Raw genomic sequence first — 22,222 nt, forward strand, 5'->3', positions numbered from 1 at the left:
TCATGGGGCCCCCTATTGACCCCGGGCCCTCGGGCAGTGCACGAGTTTCCAAATGGTCAGTCCACCCCTGGTGATGTCAGCTGTGATGTCATAGGTTGACACACAGAGAACTGATGATGGAATACCACTCTGAGTTTCCAAATGGTCAGTTCGCCCCTGACCCCCTCCCATCCAACCTTCTTCAATATAAAAAAAAACAAAGCAGCCAGGTAGAAAATTGTTGGCGGATCAGCAGCTGCATCCAATCAGATGCCACCACTGATTGGGTATTTTGACAATTGCGGGTGCTGGCTGTCAGAATACAATGGCCGACTGTGTAGATTCCTCCATCCATGCTGATGATAGATTTCTCCCATTTAGCCTGGGGGGCTGAATAAAGGGAAATCTTACAGTGTTTGGCCAGCTTTAGGTTGACCTAGAAGTTGTATGTATAAAGGGGAACTGGGGATGTACAGTAGTATTTCTTTTAATCATAGGGGTCTATTTATAAAAAAAAAGTCTCAAACATTCACGCAGCTGTCACGGACAATGCGCCTTACACATTTATTTTCTATGATTGTCGACTCCATCTAGTGGCCATAAAGATGTATTTTCCTAATGGAGGTATTTCAGAAAAATACTGCATTATGGCCGCTAGATGGAGTCGACAATCATAGAAAATAAATGTAAAAGGTGCATTATTAGTGACAGCTGCGTGAATGTTTGAGACTTTTTTTTTTAAATACATGTGTTGGGCAAATGATGAGGTATATTTGTGATGGCTGTGCGAATGCTTGCTTTTATAAATAGACCCCATAGTATTGACCACAGTATAGGCTGACTCTCCCACTGATTCTGTAGGATTTTGTTTGTCTACAGACCCCTGTTGATGGAATAAAGCTGCTCAGACTGTTTGAGTTTAAAGTCGTTATTCGAGACATTCTTGGCAGTCATTGTATTACAATGTAATGAAACTCTTCTGGTTTGGCTGCATACCTTCTAAAATGACAAAGGTAATGTTCCAGAACAATTCTTTTACATCTCAATCTAACCTCCAGCCTTCCCTTCAGTCTTGCACAGTTGTACAGTCTCCCCTCCTGGACTGAAATGGCCTACTCTGATTTCACTGCACACTGTGAGCTGCTCACAGTGTGCATTAGAAGCTGCAGTAAGTCAGATAGAGCCTGCCTCCGAGATAAAAAAGCAGGTCACCCATTACAGAGGGTATCATGGCACCAAGGCGTTCGTTGGTGTCCAGAGCTCCCCACTTCATGCTCCTTCAGGACCGGCAGTCACTGTATATTGGGGTTCCATTCTAAATGAATGGCATCACAACACACATACGGGTATATCTAAAAAGAGAAAAAAAAGGAGCACTATTCATCCTGTGAAACCACATGTACAATCATTCTTTGGGAATGCCAGCAAGACTGAATGTTGCCAGGCTATTTTTTCTCCAGGTTGGAAGAACTTAATAAGGATAGCGTGAAATACTGCATTATGGTCACTAGATGGAGCTGAAGATCATAGGCAATAAATATTTTCTATGATGGCCAGCTCCATCTAGTGACCATAACGTGGTATTTTCCTGATGCACACTGTTCTTAGGAATAAAGGACATTTTACCAGGAGAGAAAATAGCTCAGTAGCATTCAGTTTTACCCAACTTTGCGCAGAATGAATGCACACACAATTTTTCTCTAGATCTGCAAATGTTTTTATAAATAATAATAGTACTGTGCAGGGGCGGACTGACAACTCATGGGGCCCCCGGGCAATAGGGGATCATGGGGCCCCTGTGTCCTTGCCCAAACTCAAAAAAGCCTATGAAAAAGGTACCAGGGGCATCTCATGGGGCCCCCTACTGACCCCGGGCCCTCGGGCAGTGCCTGAGTTTTCAGTCTGCCCCTGGACTGTACTGCGTTTCTGCAAAACATAAAACGCTGCAGAAAATGCCTAGGTGTGAACCTAGGGTAAGTGTGGCTTATTTAACAAAAGAGTACAGCCATTTCACTTTGAAAAGGGAATTTTCACTTAGCTTAGTAAACGAGGTGAAGTTTTGCTGGGTTTGATCATCCAATCATGTGCAAGAAAAAAAATCTTTAAGCCCGGGTTCACACTGATGCGGCACATCGCATGTGATTCGCACAGGACCCGCACCGCATTCCTGTGCTGATCACATGCGATTTGTGTGCGGTGCAGTTTGAGCCATACATTTTGTATGGCTCAAACCACACTGCATCCGCACCACAAAAAGTGCAGGACCCTTTTTTAGTCCGCACCAGAATCGGATCGCATGGGTGTTCACACCCATGCAATCCCATTCTACACATCCCAAACTGATTTCAGGGTGACGTTAACTTAAAATACACACCCGCAATGGTTCGTGTGAACGGGGTGCGATTATGATGCGGTGCGGAAATCGCACAGAAACCGGTCCAAATTTTGCACCGCATCAGTGTGAACCCAGACTGAAAAGAAAAAAAAAATCCTTGCAAAATTGAGTGTTCTGTGCAAAGTGATTTTTTTTTCAATATTCCCTTGCATTGTGAAAATTCAATTTGTAAAGTGAATGGTCTTTAGTAGATCAGCCGCATGGAATCCTCTCTGTGCACGGTGCAGTTCCAGCTAAGCCGGGCCGGTGAATACTTACAGGTACGTGTCGCCTCCAGCTGATCCTGCTGAGCAATAAGTGACACGATATGCGACGGCGGCTGTTATATGTTCATAGTCTGCATGAAATTTGATCTGCCCAGGAATTCCCCTTCTGAAGTGTGTCGTCCAGGGGAAATTCACTGCAGCCTCAGCCAGCCTAGGGAAAAACCAAAATGCCACTTATTTTTTTTTTTTCATTTTTTCGGTGATGAAGAACAATGCGAGGATTGCAGCTTATTTACTTCCTTGAGATCAGGTTATTGTACTATCGTAGCAGAGCCATTTCGTGATCAGACCGTGAAAGCTTTTAGACAGGACAATGCAAAATGAATCTGGACTATTTTCATGGTGAGCCTGCCAAAAAAGTACTGACCGTACAATAAAGAGATTATTAAAGCGGAACTCCAGATAAATATAACAAGATAAAATGAATAGCCCTTTACGAGATGAAATAACAAAACCGCCTTTTGCTGTAATACCTGCAATCTGGAGATTTGCCCTGCAGTACTTTTGTTCTACCACTAGATGTCCTCAGCCTGGGATCAGGTTGTCTTGCACCCACTGCACAGCCTGTGACGGGACAGTGAAAGGAGAAGCAGCACAGCGATAAGCTTTTCTCTCTGTGGCTCTGCTCTCTCCTCCTATCAGCATCCATCGGTTCATGAACTGTTTGGCTTCTTGTCATGCTTCATTCTCTCCTAGTCCGAGCTCTGTTATACAGGGTACAGGGGCTGCATGAGGCTGATCCCAGGTTAAAATCAGGTACTTACACTGCTTGATGTAAAAAATAAATGTAATGATGTATTGATTGCCCACCCAGGGACGTGATATTTCCCTCCTAGAATGTAAGCTCCAAGGATCAGGGCCCTCCTATCCCTCTTGTATTGAACTGTATTGTTGCTGTATTGTACCCCATTATATTGTAAAGCGCTGAGCAAACTGTTGGCGCTATATAAATCCTGTATAATAATAATATAAATCCTGTATAATAATAATAATATAAATGCTGTATAATAATAATAATATAAATCCTCTATAATAATAATATAAATCCTGTATAATAATAATAATATAAATCCTGTATAATAATAATAATAATATAAATCCTGTATTATAATAATAATATAAATCCTGTATAATAATAATAATATAAATCCTGTATAATAATAATAATATAAATCCTGTATAATAATAATAATAATAATTACAGAACAGCATTCATTTCTATATTTTAGTCTATACTTCTGATTGGGCTGTAGTTTTGAAGTGGTTGTAAACTTCAGACACGAAATATGAACAAAGCACATCCTTCTATAGTGTGTACTTGGCTCAGTTAAGAACACTAGGTGTCATTTTTGTCTGTTGCCTCTTTCCTCTGCTATTAGCATGAATCGCTTCTAACAAGTTTTCCTGACACCAAGAGATAAAAAAAGATGACAGGGGTGGGAGTTCCAGTACATAGCATGTGATTGATAGTCTCAGCTCTGTTCCTGTGAGCTATGTGGAGGGGGGGGGGTGTTCCTTCCCTCCAATCCGCTCTCAGAGCTCTCCTCACTGAGCTCTGCAGAGTGTGATTTCAGCTCCTGCCCCCCCTCCCTGTTTTCTGAACACCAAGACGAGCTGTAAAAAATCTGCACTTTGATCTGCTGTGGAGGAGAGATGGCTGCAAATAAACAGGTACAACAAATGTAGGAGGATTTGCTTCATCTCTGCGTGTCACTTCTCTGGGTATATGTAAGGGTTTACAGCCACTTCAAAGTAGATGTAACACCCAACTAGATTTTTATTACAAATACATATATAGAGCCATCAATTTACACAGCGCTTCACATATATATTGTACATTCACATCAGTCCCTAACCCTCAAGGAGTGTACAATCTAAGGTCCCTAACTCACATTCATACATACACATCCTAGGAACAATTAACCTACCTGGATGCCTCTGAAGGAGGAGGAAACTGGAGTACCTGGAGGAAACCCACGCCAGCACAGGGAGAACATACAACCTCCAGGCAGGTAGTGCTGTGGCAGGGATTTGAACCAACGAGGAGGAGGCAGCTTTGGTGATCATATGCCCCCTTATGTATTATACATGAAGATCATATCCCCCCTTATGTATTATACATGGAGATCATATCCCCCCCCTTATGTATTATACATGGAGATCATATCCCCCCTTATGTATTATACATGGTGATCATATCCCTCCTTATGTATTATACATGGAGATCATATCCCCCCTTATGTATTATACATGGTGATCATATCCCTCCTTATGTATTATACATGGAGATCATATCCCCCCTTATGTATTATACATGGAGATCATATCCCCCTTATGTATTATACATGGAGATCATATACCCCCTTATGTATTATACATGGTGATCATATCCCCCCTTATGTATTATACATGGAGATCATATCCCCCTTATGTATTATACATGGAGATCATATCCCTCCTTATGTATTATACATGGAGATCATATCCCCCCCTTATGTATTATACATGGAGATCATATCCCCCCTTATGTATTATACATGGAGATCATATCCCCCCTCATGTATTATACATGGAGATCATATCCCCCCTCATGTATTATACATGGAGATCATATCCCCCCTTATGTATTATACATGGAGATCATATCCCCCCTTATGTATTATACATGGAGATCATATCCCTCCTTATGTATTATACATGGAGATCATATCCCCCCCTTATGTATTATACATGGAGATCATATCCCCCCTTATGTATTATACATGGAGATCATATCCCCCCTCATGTATTATACATGGAGATCATATCCCCCCTTATGTATTATACATGGAGATCATATCCCCCTTATGTATTATACATGGAGATCATATCCCCCCTTATGTATTATACATGGAGATCATATCCCCCCTTATGTATTATACATGGAGATCATATCCCCCCTTATGTATTATACATGGAGATCATATCCCCCCTTATGTATTATACATGGAGATCATATCCCCCCTTATGTATTATACATGGAGATCATATCCCCCCTTATGTATTATACATGGAGATCATATCCCTCCTTATGTATTATACATGGAGATCATATCCCCCCCTTATGTATTATACATGGAGATCATATCCCCCCTTATGTATTATACATGGAGATCATATCCCCCCTCATGTATTATACATGGAGATCATATCCCCCCTTATGTATTATACATGGAGATCATATCCCCCTTATGTATTATACATGGAGATCATATCCCCCCTTATGTATTATACATGGAGATCATATCCCCCCTTATGTATTATACATGGTGATCATATCGCCCCTTATGTATTATACATGGAGATCATATCCCCCCTTATGTATTATACATGGAGATCATATCCCCCCTCATGTATTATATATGGAGATCATATCCCCCCTTATGTATTATACATGGAGATCATATCCCCCCTATGTATTATACATGGAGATCATATCCCCCCTCATGTATTATACATGGAGATCATATCCCCCTTATGTATTATACATGGAGATCATATCCCCCCTATGTATTATATATGGAGATCATATCCCCCTTATGTATTATACATGGAGATCATATCCCCCCTATGTATTATACATGGAGATCATATCCCCCTTAAGTATTATACATGGAGATCATATCCCCCCTTATGTATTATACATGGAGATCATATCCCCCCCTTATGTATTATACATGGAGATCATATCCCCCCTTATGTATTATACATGGAGATCATATCCCCCCCTTATGTATTATACATGGAGATCATATCCCCCCTTATGTATTATACATGGTGATCATATCCCCCCCCCCCCTTATATATTATACATGGAGATCATATCCCTCTTAAGTGTTATACATAGAGATCATATCCCCCCTTATGTATTATACATGGAGATCATATCCCCCCTTATGTATTATACATGGAGATCATATCCCCCCTTATGTATTATACATGGAGATCATATCCCCCTTATGTATTATACAGGGCGATCATATCCCCCTTATGTATTATACATGGAGATCATATCCCCCCTTATGTATTATACATGGTGATCATATCCCCCCTTATGTATTATACATGGAGATCATTTCCCCCCTCATGTATTATACATGGAGATCATATCCCCCCCTTATATATTATACATGGAGATCATATCCCCCCTTATGTATTATACATGGAGATCATATCCCCCTTATGTATTATACATGGAGATCATATCCCCCCTTATGTATTATACATGGAGATCATATCCCCCCTTATGTATTATACATGGAGATCATATCCCCCCTTATGTATTATACATGGAGATCATATCCCCCCTTATGTATTATACATGGAGATCATATCCCCCCTTATGTATTATACATGGTGATCATATCCCCCCCTTATGTATTATACATGGAGATCATATCCCCCCTTATGTATTATACATGGAGATCATATCCCCCCTTATGTATTATACATGGAGATCATATCCCCCTTAATCTCCTCTTCTCAAGAGATAATAAATTCAGTTCCTCTTATCTTTCCTCATATCTGATCTCCTCCATGCCTCGTATCAGTTTGGTTGCCCTTCTCTGTACTTTCTCCAGTTCTCCAATGTACTTTTTGTGAATTGGTGCCCAAAACTGAACTGCATATTCCAGATGAGGTATTACTAATTATTTGTACCGGGGGAAATGATATCTCTCTCTCTGGAGTCTATACCTCCTAATACAAGAGAGGATTTTGCTCACTTTAGAAACCGCAGCTTGGCATTGCATGTCATTATTAAGCTTGTGATCTACCAGAACCCCCAGATCCTTCTCCACCATTGACCCCCCAGTTGTACCCCCCCCTAGTATGTATGATGCATGCATATTCTTAGCCCCCAAGGGCAGAACCTTACATTTATGAACATTAAACCTCATTTGCCACATAGTTGGCCAATTACACAGAGCATTGAGGTCGGCTTGTAAATTGGAGACATCCTGTAAGGACGTTATTCCACGGCACAGCTTGGTGTCATCTGCAAAGACTGAAATGGGATTTATAATCCCAGACTCTATATTGTTTATAAATATATTCTGTTGTTCTTGTCCTGTGCGGAGTTCTTCACTTCTACTTGTCCTGCATTGAGTTCTTTTCTTCTTCTAGTTCTGTGTTGGGTTCTTCACTTCTTCTTGCCCTTCCCTCGGTTCTTCTCTATTTCTTGTCCTGTGCTGGGTATTTCCCTTTTTCCTGTCCTGGGTTCTTCTTTTCTTCTTGTCCTGTGCTGGGTGGATTTCTTTTTGATTGTCCTGTGCTTGTTCTTCACTAGTGATGGGCTTGATGGTCAAGTCGACTCGAACACTGGACATTTGTGTGTTCGGCGAGCACACGTACGGTAAGGGAATTCGGTGGCTGTTTGGAGCGCAGTGCATTATAATTGGCCTGTGCTGTGTATTTCCCATTTTTCCTGTCCTGTGCTGAGTCCATTTATTTTTCTTGTCCTGTGCTTGTCTTTTTTGTCCTTTTCTGAGTTATTTTCTTTTTCTTATCCCATGTTGGGGTCTTCTGTTTTTCTTGTTCTGTGTGGAGTTCTTCTCTTCTCTTGTTCTAAGCTGGATTCTTTTCTACTTCTTGTCCTGTGCTGGGTTCTTCACTATTTCTTGTCCTGCTCTGGGTTCTTTTCTTCTTCTAGTCCTGTGTTGGCTTCTTCACTTCTTCTTGTCTTGCACTAGGTTCTTCTCCTCTTCTTGTCCTGTGCTAGATTCTTCTTTGCGTCTTGTATTGCGCTGGGTTCTTCCCTTCTTTTCCTGTGCTGGGTCATTCTCCTGTTCTAGTCCTTCACTGGGTTCTTCCCTTCTTCTTGTCCTATACTGAGTTCTTTTCTTCTTCTTCTTGTCCTGTACTGGGTTCTTCTCTTCTCCTTGTTCTGTGCTTGTCTTTTATCTTTTTGTCCTTTGCTGAGTTATTTTTTTCTTCTTATCCCATGTTGGGGGTCTTCTGTTTTTCTTGTCCTGGTAGAGTTCTTCTCTTCTCTTGTCCTAAGCTGGATTCTTTTCTGCTTCCTGTCCTGTGTAGAGTTCTTCACTTCTTCATGTCCTGCTCTGGGTTCTTTTCCCTTTTTTTTGTCCTGTGCTTGGTCTTTCTCTTGGTCTTGTCCTATTTCACTTTATCTTTGTTCTGTTCTCAATCTTTCTTCCCTTTGTCTTGTAATGTGCTGGATCTCTGTATCCTGTGGTGAGTTATTTTATTCTTCTTTGCCCTTTGTTGGGTTCTTTTCTTCTTTTCCTCTGCTTAGGCCTTTCTCTCTTCTCCTTGGGGTTCTTCTCTTTATCATCATGTCTTATTTCATGTGCTCCTACTATTCAGTATTCATTTTTTGCTCTACCCTTGGTCTTTCTCTTCTTCTTGTCATGTGCTGGATCTCACTTCATTACTTTTTTCAATATTCTGGATCATCCTCTTCTGTTTTCTATATCATTTCGGACTTTCCTCTTTTTTTTCTTTGTCATGTGCCAGGTCCTACTTCTTCTTCTTTGTCCTGTGGCAAGTACTCCTCCTCATTCAAAAACCCGGGCTAGGGGTAAAGCTCTTTAATTTTTACGTCCTTACACTTGACCATTCTTCCCAGGATAAATTAACCTCACTGCAATTATTTTTTACAGAAACTATGGTAAGCGATTCGAGAAGAATCTCACATTGCAGTTGCCAGACTTCAACTGGAAGATTTAATGCCTTAGGAAACATTGTAGCATTCATTCTGTAGTTTAAGGCCCCACATTAAAGACATTGAGGGGCACACAACAGGGACAAATATAGAAGTGTTAACTGTTTGCTCATAAAATTCTTAGAGTTAAGAGTTTACTGTATAAGGCTGGTGTAGCATATTATTACACAAACTACATTTCCAGCAAGAGTCAATACTTTCCAGAAAAACACAGAGATTGGTATTTAGATAATCCTCTATAAGAAGAGGTACTTGTATGCATTATAGACAGAAGGGCCTGAGAACAACCAACACTTCACATATTCTCCAGCATGTGACCCCATTGTGGAATAAACACTCACATGGTCTATTACCTGAGGCCTTATGAAGGCTAAACTACAGGAGTTAATGGTTTTCAGAAAATATGAATAATAGAGAGGAAGACAGGCATAACTCTAGACAGAAACACATAAATAGATATATAAATTATTATTAATGTTTCTACAGCAATTTTTTTACCCTGGGGACTCAAAACACTTGTTGGGGAAGCCACGTTGGGTGCACTCAGTAGAATATCATACTAGGGCCAATTTCCTTACCAGCATGTATTTAAAACGTGGGAAGAAACATAAGCAAGCTCAGGGAGGACACGCAAACTCCATGCAGCTAGTGTCCTGAGTGAGACTGGAACCAAGGATCCTTTAGCTGCAAGGCAGAAGTGCTAACCATTAACTGTGATAGATAGATAGATAGATAGATAGATAGAGAGATAGAGAGAGATAGATAGATAGATAGATAGATAGATAGATAGATAGATAGATAGACAGACAGATAGACAGAGAGAGAGAGATAGAGAGATAGACAGACAGACAGATAGACAGAGAGACAGACAGAGAGAGAGAGAGAGAGAGAGAGAGAGAGAGAGAGAGAGAGAGAGAGAGAGATACCATAGATAGATAGATAGATAGATAGATGATAGATAGATAGATAGATGATAGATAGATAGATAGATAGATAGATAGATAGATAGATGATAGATAGATATGAACAATTTTATCATATTGTGACTGTGTTGTATAATTTGTATTGGCTTCTTATTGCATTTGATACTGTCTCATGACTTCTTTTGATTGCAAACACAACACACAACATTTTATAGGGCTTTTATCTGTTATACAGTATAAATGCTTGCCAACTGTATTATTATCACGATTGCAGCACCTTGTCCTATATTAATACATAATCATAGTACGCTTTAACAAGGACTGGCAGGTGTAACCTCTAGTAATGTGCCAAATGACATGAAAGCCAGGCGTATTTACTAACTGGGTACACATTACTTAGAATGCTCAGCTTAACATGAAATAATAAATCCAAGATGCTAATTTCGTTTTAATAAAAGTATAAATAAAGTGGTCAAAACCATTGAAGTTTCCCTTCAAATTTTAGATGGAAGAACTCTTTTATCTATTATTAGGAATTGAAGGAAGTCAGCTAATGCCAAACATTGTTTTCCTTAAATGACCAGCAGCAGAGGACTTTGCAGCCCTACTGATTTATTTTGCCACTTTTTTTCAGGAAGTGGAAAGCCCCTTTTAGTAATAATTAAGTAAAAAAGAATGTAAAGCTGGTATTTCAAAGTACAGACATAAGAGGGTGTATTGCCACAGGGAACACTTAGTAAATGATTATAGACATACCAGCACTCAGTATGTCATTAATGTACGGTCTGAGTCTGAGAGCTGTTGGGAAACAATTTCATATATAGCTAGCAGTAGTCAGTCACATTCAATTGGTATTGTCCTGTAAAGATGAAAAAGTTTGGTAGCTTGTCCAACCCACTTCAGTTCTAATGACTGTCAGGAAGATACCCCAACATTTATATCTACACACAGATGCCTTGTTTCAGTTACCATGAAAAGGGTAGATATTTTTTTCCCAAGAACAGGATGGACAATCAACATCTACAGGACAAGGTTAATTAGTATTGAAGATGTTTTGTAGCTTCTCCAAGCTACTTCTTCAGTTCAGTGAATGTCTGGAGGATACCCCAACATTTATGTCTATACAAGTAACATAGATACAATCATCCAGTCACCCTGGAATGTGTAGATGTTGATTTCCAAGAACAGGATGGACAATCCACATCTACAAGAACCCTTCCTGTTCTTAGACAATGTTGATTGATATTGAAGATCTTTCGTACCAAACCACCTTCAGGAAGATAGCCTACATTTATATCCACTCAGGTAGCACAGACACCTTAATCTAATCACCATGTCATGTGTAGATGTTGATTGTCCAACAACAGGTCCATAAAAACCTTTCCTGTTCTTGGACAATGTTGATTGATGTTGAAGATGTTTTTTAGCTTCTCCAAGCCACTTTTTCAGTTGTAATGAACGTCAAGAAGATAGCCTACATTTATATCCACAGGGGTAGCACAGACACCTTATTGTAATCACTATGGTGATGTGTAGATGTCGAATGTCCAAGAACAGGATAGGAGGTGTGAAAGAGGTAGAACAACCCTGTTCTAGTTATATAATCCTGTTCTTTTTGTGAGTCACCATTGGTGTTAATTCCTCAATTTACCTGAAGCTATGAGTTGTTAAATGTCAGGGTAGAGATGATAAAATGTTAATATACTTGTATGTTGAAGACAGATGGGGGTTCATTTACTAAAGCTGGAGAGTGCAAAATCATGTTCACTTCTGCAAAGAAACCAACCAGCTTCTAACCTCAGCTTGTTCACTTAGGCTTTGGCAATAAAACCTGGAAGCTGATTGGTTTTTATGCAGAAGTGAGCCTGATTTTGCACTCTCCAGCTTTAGTAAATAAATCCCATGGTGTCAAAGGCCCCCCACTCCTGTTCAGGGATGGTTGGTTTAGTTTGATATTTTAGTGGCCTCTTTCACTCCTCTTGTGAACCAGTTGTCCTCTCTGTCCAAAATTGTGTACCATACTAGATTCAAAAGACTGTCCCTTTTCTTCAAAGTGAAGGAAGGCTGCTGAGTCTTGACCTATACAATTTGTCCTCCTCTGTTCAGCCATTTACTTGAAAGTTTGGTTGGTCTTCCAATGTACAGACCTTTGCATTCCCCATTACACTACCCTGCACTGTATTTACCAAGCTACTTTGCTTGGTTTTGGGTGTTGGGACTTTAGGATGCGCAAGCATCTATCCAAGTGTATTGCTTGTTTGAAGAACACAGGGATGCAATGTTTGTTTATGATACACAAGGATGGTGCCCCTCTAAAACGTATTCTCAGCAACATCAACTGTATTGCAAATAACTTTGCTAGATCTGGCTACTCTCCTATCTCTCTTAGTTGAACACACAGTACACCATGTTCAAAACTCTAAAGCAAATGTCAATAAGGTACTTAAATTGATGTTAGAGCCAGAAGAGACAAGTGTGTTCTAAGATGTCACATCGCTTTTCACTAAGATCACGTACATCAACTGCAGAGGCTATTGAGAGAGTTATGTTAGGAAAAGTATGAAACGAAATAGGACTCTTGACAGTTGAACAGAACTCAAGCCAAACCAAGTATGTTCCTTGCTGGACGTTTGTCTCAACACCATTCATTTCAAGTACATGGACAAACTCTACAGCCAGGAACTTGGCTCTGCTATGGGATCACCTATATCTCCTATGGTAGCAAACTTGTACATGGAAGAGGTGGAGAGGAAAACCTTGGACACTTTCTGGGGAATAGCACCAAGTCATCGCTTCAGACATATGGATAGTACTCAGAAAAAAATGGATATACAAGCTTTTAGTGAACACATATACTCAGAGGACAAATATATCAAACTGACATGGTAAGAGTCGGAGAATAACAAATGACTCTTTTGGACTTTGTGTTACATGTCAAGGAAGAGGGTGATTTGGACACTGAGGTCTACAAGAAACCTATCCACACAGACCAGTATCTGCTTTTTTGACTCTGACAATCCAATGGAACAAAAATTGTGAGTTATCAGAATTCTGCAAAACAGGGCGGAGGTGGTAACAACAAACACAGATTTTAAAGACAAAGAACACAGACATCTCATGGGCATTTTAAAAGAATGTAGCAACCCAGACTGGGCTATCATTAAAGAAGAACTCCGGGATAAGCAAAAAAAGCACCCATTAGTACACACCCTACACAAAACACTAAACAGTTAAAAATATTTTGAAAATTCCTACCATTTTGGACAAAAGCCTAATTGAATTTCCATGACCTCATCTCTGTAATTCAAAAGATAACAACATTTGCTCTGCCAAGGAGGAGGTGTAACAGCAGGGATTACATCATATCCTCCCCTCTCTCTCTGCAGTAAAGGGAAACTACAGCTCCCATAAAACACAGAGAATTGTAGTGAATGTAGGCAGGTACACTAGACCTGTACATGCTGAATGTGTCTGAGAGTCTCGGTCCGTCCACCACTGCAGGTGGGGCTGAATTACATCACTGCTTCCTGCAGAAAGAACTACAGAAGGGATGTGACGAGCCAAGTGGCTGGAGGAATAGGAAGCATACCAGCCACCAGCCTTACAAACAGGAAACCAAAGAGAATTAACAGTTTAATTTGTAAATGAACCGGCTTTTTCAGAGCAACTACTGAGTAAACCAGAATATGGATGGATGGCATATTCAGTGAAGGTAGGAAATCAGCAACAAGGACATGTAAAGATATTTTTGCTTTAAAACATCCACAAGGTCAAATAAACACACAAGACCGTGGAACAGTTGAGAGAAACAGAACACTTAAGGTAATATACACTCACCGGCCTCTGTATTAGGTACACCTGTTCAATTGCTTGGTAACACAGATAGCTAATCATTCAATCACATGGCAGCAACTCAATGCATTTAGGCATCTAGACGTGGTGAAGACAATTTGCTGAAGTTCAAACTGAGCATCAGAATGGAGAAGAAAGGGAATTTAAGTGACTTTGAACGTGGCATGGTTGTTAGTGCCAGACGGGCTGGTCAGAGTATTTCAAAGACTGTTGATCTACTGGGATTTTCCCACACAACCATCTCTAAGGTTTATAGAGAATGGTCTGAAAAAGAGAAAATATCCAGTGAGCGGCAGTTGTGTGGACGAAAATACCTTGTGGATGTCAGAGGTCAGAGGAGAAGGGGCAGACTGTTTCAAGATGATAGGCAAAAGTAACTCAAATAACCACTCGTTATAACCAAGGTATGTAGAATACCATCTCTGAATGCACAACAAGCCAAACCTTGAAGCAGATGGGTTAAAGCAGCAGAAGACCACACCGGGTGCCATTCCTGCCAGCTAAGAACAGGAAACGGAGGCTACAATTTGCACAGGATCACCAAAATTGGACAAGATTGAAAAAACATTGCCTGGTCTGTTGAGTCTCGATTTCAGCTGTAACATTCAGATGGTAGGGTCAGAATTTGGCATAATCAACATGAAAGCATGGATCCATCCTGCCTTGTATCAACAGTTCGGACTGGTGGTGGTGGTGTAATGTTGTGGGGGATATTTTCTTGGCCCATTATGGGCCCCTTAGTACCAACTGAGCATTGTTTAAACGCCACGGCCTACCTGAGTATTGTTGGTGACCATGTCCATCCCTTTATGACTCCAGTGTCCCCATCTTCTGATGGCTCCTTCCAGCACGATAATGCACCATGTCACAAAGATCAAACCATCTCAAACTGGTTTCTTGAACATGGTTTCTTGAACATTGCACCACAGTCATCAGATATCAATACAATAGAATAGCTTTGGAGTGTGGTGGAATGAGAGAATCGCATCTGATGTGCAGAAACTGTATGATGCTATCATGTCAATATGGACCACAATCTCTGAGGAATCTCTGAGGAATGTTTCCAATACCTTATTGACTTTATTCCATGAAGAATTAAGGCAGTTCTTAAGACAAAAAGGGCTCCAACCCGATACTAACAAGTGGCCGATGAGTGTAGTCATCCCAAATGTAGTTGGAGCATTGGAAAAACATCCATTGAATCCCTGTGTCTTTCACGTCCAGCAATATACTGAGACAAAACCTCGTACATTCTAAAGACCCTATGCCAAAACACAAGCAAACAAGTAAATTGGTAGTAGTAATTATTGTAGTCACTCAGTGACCAGAACACCAAGCCAGTGCTAGAAAGGAGAAGCGGGTGCAGACTGTGTTCTGTCCACCTCCAGTTCCTCCTTATGGACTCTGAGGATTAGGAATAGGTAAAAGCGACAGTTTTAACTTTGCCAAACTTTCTGCAAAAGTTCCAAAATCTTGGCAAAACTTCACTGTTTTAAATAAATGCATTGTAGTGAATGGAGAAGGTGAAATTGAGCTTATGTAGGGTGTTTTAAGGCTGCAGTGTTTTTTTTAAATTGCAACTGATCATATGTAATTGGCCAGGCCAATTTTGAAAAAAATGATGGAATTGCAAAATTGGTAAATTTGCTACAAAAGTTTGGCAAAATCATTTGCCTTTTCCTGCTCAGGATGTGTGTGACCATAAGAAGAAAGGGACCACTGCATGCACCTGAAATGTTAGAATTAGTGGAGGTGGGGTATGATCCGAATTGCATACTTACAGTAGATAGATCCAGCTTGGACCAATGTAAGCATTGCTCATGCCTGCAGCGCTGCTCTGGAAGCTGACAATCACTGTAGTAGTCCGCAACACTACAATAATCACTATGGTCCAACTTACATTGACCACAGGAGGCTGCTTGCATGGCACTGCCCCCATTCACAGAATCCCTTGTATTTCTTGAAATACAAGGTGTTTCCTGACTGGATGAATTGGAAATCGTGATGTGACCTTCATTTGCCTCCACTTCATCCAATCAGCTAACTCCTTGAAGTTAATTTATTAAAACTGGAGTGTGCAAAATCTGGTGCAGCTGTGCATGATAGCCAATCAGCTTCTAACTGCAGCTTGCTCAATTAAGCTTAAAAAAAACCTGGAAGCTGATGGAAACTAAGGTGTTAATCCTCTGCATTGTGTGAAAAGGTCATTTGATCCTGATTGCTCTGATCCTCCCCTTGTTTAAGCGACCACCTCTTATCTCCTGATAAGACAGACTAAACTGTAGGCATTTTGCACATGCTCAGTTTGGTGTGTATTGCTAGAGAGGTTTTTTTTTTTCTTGGGAGAGTGCATGTGATCAGCACAGGGCCAATCAGCACTGCCCAAACAGAGGTCAGGGGTTTTGCATCCTCCTAGAGCAGAAATAAAACTCCTTCTACAAGCTTTAGCTAGTGCTTGGCTGAACACTGATAGAAGCCACAAGACTGCTCTAACTTCTGATGAAAAAGGTATTTAGCAGTTTATATTTACTAAAATAATTGCATTTCCATGTTCTGTGTACTGTGGGAGACCAGATAGAGTGAATGCAGGGTCCAGGAAGACCAGATATAGTGAATGCAGGGTCCGGGGAGAGCGGATATAGTTAATGCAGGGTCCGGGGAGAGCAGATATAGTGAATGCAGGGTCCCGGGGAGACCAGATATAGTGAATGCAGGGTCCGGGGAGACCAGATATAGTGAATGCAGGGTCCGTGGAGACCAGATATAGTGAATGCAGGGTCCGGGGAGAGCGGATATGGGGAATGCAGGGTCCTGGGAGACCAGATATAGTAAATGCAGGGTCTGGGGAGAGCGGATATAGTGAATGCAGGGTCCTGGGAGACCAGATATAGTGAATGCAGGGTCCTGGGAGACCAGATATAGTGAATGCAGGGTCCTGGGAGACCAGATATAGTGAATGCAGGGTCCAGGGAGACCGGATATAGTGAATGCAGGGTCAGGGGAGAGCGGATATAGTGAATGCAGGGTCCGGGGAGACCAGATGTAGTGAATGCGGGGTCCTGGGGAGAGCGGATATGATGAATGCAGGGTCCGGGGAGAGCGGATATAGTGAATGCAGGGTCCTGGGAGACCAGATATAGTGAATGCAGGGTCCGGGGAGAGCAGATATAATGAATGCAAGGTCCGGGGAGAGTGGATATAGTGAATGCAGGGTTCGGGGAGACCAGATATAGTGAATTCACGGTCCGGGGAGACCAGATATAGTGAATGCAGGGTGCGGGGAGAGCGGATATAGTGAATGCAGGGTCCTGGGAGACCAGATATAGTGAATGCAGGGTCCGGGGAGAGCGGATATAATGAATGCAGGGTCCGGGGAGAGTTGATATAGTGAATGCAGGGTTCGGGGAGACCAGATATAGTGAATTCACGGTCCGGGGAGACCAGATATAGAGAATGCAGGGTCTGGGGAGAGCGGATATAGTGAATGCAGGGTCCTGGGAGACCAGATATAGTGAATGCAGGCTTCGGGGAGACCAGATATAGTGAGTGCAGGGTCCAGGGAGACCTGATATAGTGAATGCTGGATCCGGGGAGACCAGATATAGTGAATGCAGGGTCCGGGGAGACCTGATATAGTGAATGCAGGGTCCGGGGAGACCAGATATAGTGAATGCAGGGTCCGGGGAGACCAGATATAGTGAGTACAGGGTCCTGAGAGACCTGATATAGTGAATGCTGGGTCCTGGGAGACCAGATATAGTGAATGCTGGGTCCGGGGAGACCTGATAGAGTGAATGCAGGGTCCTGGGAGACCAGATATAGTGAATGCAGGGTCCGGGGAGACCTGATAGAGTGAATGCAGGGTCCGGGGAGACCTGATATAGTGAATGCAGGGTCCGGGGAGACCTGATATAGTGAATGCTGGGTCCTGGGAGACCTGATATAGTGAATGCTGGGTCCGGGGAGACCTGATAGAGTGAATGCAGGGTCCTGGGAGACCAGATATAGTGAATGCAGGGTCCGGGAGACCTGATATAGTGAATGCTGGGTCCTGGAAGACCAGATAGAGTGAATGCAGGGTCCAGGGAGACCAGATATAGTGAATGCAGGGTCCTGGGAGACCAGATATAGTGAATGCAGGGTCCAGGGAGACCAGATATAGTGAATGCTGGGTCCTGGGAGACCAGATATAGTGAGTGCAGGGTCCGTGGTTTAGCAACACTTTAACGTAATCATCAACTTTCCAAGCAGACCAGATCAGGTATGAGATATGTATTATTTCATAGTCCCAAGCTAGCCTTTGGAGTTCAAAAAGTTTCCAGGTACGCACATTGTGGAACTCTAGAGCAGACTTTCAGGACAGCCTGTCACAAAGTGTTGAATGTCGCAAAGGCTGGATTGGAGAGAAGATGGGAGATGCAGGCCACCATAGAGGTGAATATACCTTTTGGGATTTGAGGGTTTCAATTCTTTATAGACCTAACAGGGTCTCTTTAACATTCTTTGACAGTCATAAACCTCTTAATCTCTTGTTTTTCAGTAACCTGAATTATAGGTGTATTTTACTTCCTCATGCCAGCTTCCTCTAATTTAACATTGTAACTGTATACCTGGTCACTGAAGCGTGTCCTCTAGGTGAATGAGCAATGATACTAACACATAATAACTCTACTCCAAACAAAGCCTTCCAGACAAAAGCACTACTCCCACATCTTACAAGCGAAGGGGTATCACTCTTTATTTAAAATGAAAGTAAACATTTTTAAAACCAGGAAGCTCCGCACTCGATAAATTGCATCAGATAGTACAATACTCTTGAATCAGAAAATCCCCATCTAGCAATGTTATACTAATAATCCTTGGGACTAAAACACCCACAACATAGATGTGTATATGTAGAACCATTGTCTCATAAATACTCAAGAAATGATCTCTAAAGTACCAAGGATAATAGGAAAATGAATCCGTAAGAAAAGTGCACCTACAAAAGAAATAAAAAACTATTGTCAGATTTTCAAAAATGCTCCCAAACCAGGGGCGGACTGACAACTCATGGGGCCCCCCGGGCAATAGGGAAAAAAAAAAAAGTGATGTAGGGTACAAATCCACCAAATCCCTAAATAGGCATGATGGCGGGGGTTGGAGGCGGATGCCGGGGATTTTTTCCTCACGGATGCCGGGGTGGCCAAATTATGTCTGCATTATATTTGGATCTTTCACAGTCTTACATGCCACTTTGGTCTTTGGGATTTGACATACTTCCATTCCCTGGAGAAATTAAAATCTCAAATTTACCACTCTATTTCCTTGAGTTGTTACATCCATTACCGAGTGAAATGCTATTTATTCCATACATTTGCCTGCTCAAGATAAGGTCAGTTTCATCTCTTGATATATCCTTAATGGACTATTCTTGAAAGCATATTCTTTTATTAGGTATACCCCTTTGTTCTGATGATTTGGAATTTAATATATTTTTTCATACCATCTTTAGTCCCACTGGGAGGATGTTTTGGTGCCCCTCTGTCAGTCCTTGTCTGGTGATTTACATCTGACCACTCTTGCCCTCTTGGATTATGCACCCCGCCGGAACATAGTGTCCAGCCCAGAGGTGGACTGACAACTCATGGGGCCCCCGGGCAATAGGGGATCATGGGGCCCCTGTGTCCTTGCCCAAACTCAAAAAAGCCTATGAAAAAGGTACCAGGGGCATCTCATGGGGCCCCCTACTGACCCCGGGCCCTCGGGCAGTGCCCAAGTTTCCAAATGGTCAGTCCGTCCCTGCCCCAAACCTATGAGCTAAATTATGGTAATGGTAAAATTATTCAACTAGTACTACATATCACATGTGGAGAGAAATATTACAAAGCCAGGAGGCTGGTGATCATAAATAATATAGGGTGCTATCTGAGCAGAAAAGAATGCTGTATGCGTAACGTGGCACATGTCACCTGTCCAACACAAAAATAGTGACACTAAATTATAGCTAAAAAATGAGTAAAAGTGCATCTCCCATTCTTTTTGATGAGACGTCTCGAGTGAACCAGAGGTTGTTCTTGATGTGGGTTTTTTTTATTGTTTGAAGACATGTTTTGGGCTTTGTTCCTTTCCCCCATTTCTGTTTATATCTGGTTGGAAAAAGCAAGATATTGTCAAGAAAGTTTTGGATCCTTGTGGTCTCTGTTTTGTTTGATCACCATTTCTGTTATTCTGTTTATTACGGGGTCTGCGTATCCACGTTGTTCTATTTATGTGTAATCCTGCTGTTGCAGTAATGTCATTGTGGATTCTCTAAGTACTGTCCATTTTCTCTATTATCTTGACAATAAAAGTTGTTTAGATTAAAAAAAAAAAAAGAGTAAAAGTACATTTTTAAATGCTAATGCAAAATGAAAAGGTATGGTGAACAAAATGGATGAACTGAAACTTCTGTTATTCTAGGAGCACTTGGACTTCATGGGTATATTGGAAATCTGGTTGGATAGTTCACATGGCTGGGCTGCACATATCAAAGCGTACAGTTTATTTTCAGAGAGATAGAATTGTTGGAGGGGTATGTATGTATGTGAAAGGCAATCTGAAAGTGAGTTTGAGAGATGATATCACTAAAGAGAACTGTGATGGTGCAAAGTCATTTTGGCCAGCCAAAGGGAGATTGGAGGGGTGAGGATTGGAGGATGCTTCCACATGGCCAGAACACATGCCCAGGCAATATGTAGTAGATGAATTGTCATCAAAGATTTGTACAGAGTGAGCGGAACTCCAATAATATGTAACAAATAGCTCATAAAAATAGCTCATAACCCCGACTCTAACTGGAACACCAATTGTCTAACATTTTCCCAAAATGGGTGTACTTTTATACAACTCCAAAAAAAAAGTGTAGAAAAGAGCCCTCTACATAGGAATGGTTTGCCATTTTTTAAACCTATTGCAGGACAATTTCATGGAACAGTTGGTGGAAGCGCCAACAAGGAAAAATGCTCTGTTGGATCTATTAATTTAAATTATTAACTAATTAACTACATGGACACTACACATATGTGCAAACTAGAGACAACTTGGGTAATAGTGATCAAGGTGTAATTACATTTGCCATAAGTGACAGGAAAAAGAAGAAAGTTGGTATGAACTCTAAATTTCAAAAAAGCTAATTTGGGGAAGCTGTGATTCTTATTGAACAACACTGGGTCCAAATGTCTGCAACGATGAGCACACAAGGCAAGTGGGAGTGTTTTAAAGATGAATTAAACAAGTGCATTAGTCTGTCAGGACCAGGATCTGAACCCAAAGCTTCTGCTGGATCTGGTAGTAGCTCTCCTTGCTGAGCCACCTGAGATGCTAGACAGCATCCTGTCTGAACCTTTAAATAATCTTGCCTTGTACCATGTTTCTGGTGACCCTTGAACACATTTCTCCTCCTACGAACTTCCTATTTAAGCCATGCCTTTGCACTTTCTGTTCGTTTGATTCATGCGCTCTTTCCAGCTAATATCTTGCTCTTTTGCGTACCTACAGCTGTCCTTATCTTCTTTACCACTTGTTATCAACCTTTGGCTTGTTCCCTGACTATGCTTCCGTTTGCTCCCAACCTACAAAAATTTGTTTACTGACTACGTGTCTGCTTGATCCCTACCTGCTATATCCACTACTGGACCCCGGCCTGCTCATCTCCTGGTGGGGTGATCCTGAGGGCCGGGAGCTAGTACTAAAACACGACAACACCTCCACCATCAGGAGCTCTGGTAAATACCAGTTAGTGAAAAACCCTGTACCTTGGGTGAGCCTGAGTCATCCTCCATGGTGACCTGCTTGTGTACCTATTCGGCTGGTCAGTGGGAGCTTCTCTATTGCTGTAGCTTCTGGTCTCTAAGCCTGACCTCTGACTGTGACATATGTCACTGTACTGCATTTTAGTGACAAGCATAAAAGAACAAAATTAAAACCTACCTTGCTGAATTTTAGTGTACAAAAACAAATACATGAGAAAAAAAATACATCTTTAAGAAGTAGAGAGTAGAAGAGACACCCTCATAATTCCAGATTTACAAGGAATGCAAAGAGAAATGTAAAGGAGAAATCAGGG

The 22,222-nt window shown here is 41.4% G+C and overlaps 1 protein-coding gene across 1 annotated transcript in view; it reads right to left on the reverse strand.

Moving 5' to 3' along the window:
* Positions 1–2,657, reverse strand: part of PLEKHS1 (pleckstrin homology domain containing S1) — a 35,782-nt gene extending 33,125 nt beyond the window's left edge. Inside the window, exon 1 of the mRNA XM_089653060.1 lies at positions 2,633–2,657. The gene's annotated coding sequence lies outside the window, so the exon portion shown is untranslated. The remainder of the gene's footprint in view (positions 1–2,632) is intronic.
* Positions 2,658–22,222: the final 19,565 nt, after the last annotated feature.

The sequence above is a fragment of the Staurois parvus genome, unplaced genomic scaffold (assembly GCF_062004578.1).
Source record: "Staurois parvus isolate SC_StPar_1 unplaced genomic scaffold, SC_StPar_1.0 ptg000697l, whole genome shotgun sequence".
NCBI classification, from domain to species: domain Eukaryota; kingdom Metazoa; phylum Chordata; class Amphibia; order Anura; family Ranidae; genus Staurois; species Staurois parvus.